Genomic DNA, 2,214 nt, shown 5'->3' on the forward strand with positions numbered 1-2,214 from the left:
CATTCATTTGAAAATCAAAATTTCCAAGTTCTTTTAACCATCATATCACAGATTTGTAAAAAAGATTAGTGTGTACGCGGAAATACTTCCTTAGAAAAAAAAAAAATTAACCAACACCATACCCCTCATGGGGAGTCCTCCCGAAGGAAACCTTCGGCCGATGCACACCTCCAGACTGAACTGGAGCGCCTTCGTGCCGATGTCGCAAAGATGACGGAGAGCTACAATGTGGGTTTAAAATGCCATATTCCAAAATCCCAAACAGCAAACTGCGCAAAACTTCCTGCGCAACAAATCTCACATCTATGGATGTAGAGAAACTTGCTAGTTTGTGCAGTCTGTTGTCCATATTGTTCCATCAATATCATTATCAATCTATACAATTCCCATCTGTGGATGGAGAAAAATACAGAAGGCTACTTATATTTATGCAAATTTTTTTTTATCAAACTGTCATTTTAAGATCTCTCATACAAACTGAGTAGCTGTGGCTTACTCAGTTTGCACAGTAGATCCCAAAACTTGATCAAAGTCTTTTGCAGTATGATCGAGCAGTAACACTTTATGCCCTTGATCATACTTAAACAGATAAGATATGCAAACTATTTGAAACTTCATATTATTGTGACTATTCGACTTTCATAACTCAACACTGACCTTGATTAGACATATTGGCTATAGAGGATCTTCTTCTCTATGCAACACTGCAATGCTATTTCTCTATGATGGGGTGAGAACTGTTTTAGCGTGTGTTGTTGCTAGAGAATGGACCTCTATATATATGTATCACTCGAAAGCCTTGCCCATCAAGGAGCAATCGAGTGTTCCAATTGCATTAGAATTAGGTTGTTTCAATATGTAGAATTAGGAATTCTATCATCTCTTGTATTTCAATTACTCTAGCCAAGGAGCAATGAGTATATACTTCCTGAACATGCAAACCTCTCGAGTCCTCACATGATTAGAAGACCACAATTCATGGTTAAGACAATGAATTGTCTTACGAGTATATATAGCCTTGTTTGGCATGTGGTATCCCCGTGATATATAAGTTTTTATCCTTGGCTTTGGGCTTAGGGGTACCCACTTTTGTGGACAAGGGACAGGCTGACCCTGAGTTTTTGGCGCCGTAGGCAAAAATAAAACAAGGCGCCTACACAAGACAATTCTACAACCAAAAAAACAAAAGAAAATAAAAACCCTAATTTTATTGGTCATTCCTTTTTCCTCGGCTAGAAAACACTACATAATCAAATTTGGCTTAATTGTGCAAGATATAGGGCTCTTTACAATGTAAGTGTTCAGGGTTTAGGTGCAAGTAAATGTATACAAAGGCTCCAAAGACATTGGCCTCTTTCTGAAGAAATTGTTGAGTTTTACAACACGAGAATTATACATATTATGTCATATTTATTGGCCTCTTTGTAATCAACTACTGAGTTTTACAATCTAAATACAACTGCTTCAACAGATTGGAAAAAAGAAATTTCAAAGACAATTTCTTCGGAGCCTTTTTGCCTAAAACCTGGTAATCGACCTGGGTTGGTTTGCTTTAGATTATGAATCTCTACATTTATACTCCACGTATTTATCTGCATTTGAACTCATCTCGGTAATTAGAATAATCTAACAACTTAAAACATAACATGTCTACCATAAAATTAGGGGGTGTATTCAATTGAGATTTTAAAAGACTATTTATGGATAAATAAGTCCAGTGGATTTTAAAAGACTATTTAGGAATGTAATGACTTATAAGATTTTTTTTTAAAAAGATTTTTATAATTATGATTTTTTACGTTTGGATTTTAAAAGATTTATATCATAAGAATTTATAAGATTTGAAAGGACCACATGGATTTTTTACTTTTACGATGCTAACCAACGAACTTTTAGTCGGATGATGAGCAATGTCGGTCTAGTTCAATGATGCACGAATTCTCCAGGAACGGCCTCTACAAATTCCCAAGCTTTCCAAATGATGGTGGAATTTTTCCTTCCAAAAGGTTTATTATTATTTTAATTATTTTTTTAGGACCTTTCCTATTAAGAGGGGCGATAGCATGCTAAACTCACACACAGTACACGGATGCTATGACTCAAATCAAGGACCTTTCCTAGAGGGAGCATTTGCTCCAAACCACTATACTAGTGGGTGTTTTGCAACTCCTGCTACAAATTAAGTTAGACATTAATTGTAATTTCCATAATGGT

This window comes from Prunus dulcis, chromosome 7 (genome assembly GCF_902201215.1).
Source record: "Prunus dulcis chromosome 7, ALMONDv2, whole genome shotgun sequence".
NCBI classification, from domain to species: Eukaryota; Viridiplantae; Streptophyta; class Magnoliopsida; order Rosales; family Rosaceae; genus Prunus; species Prunus dulcis.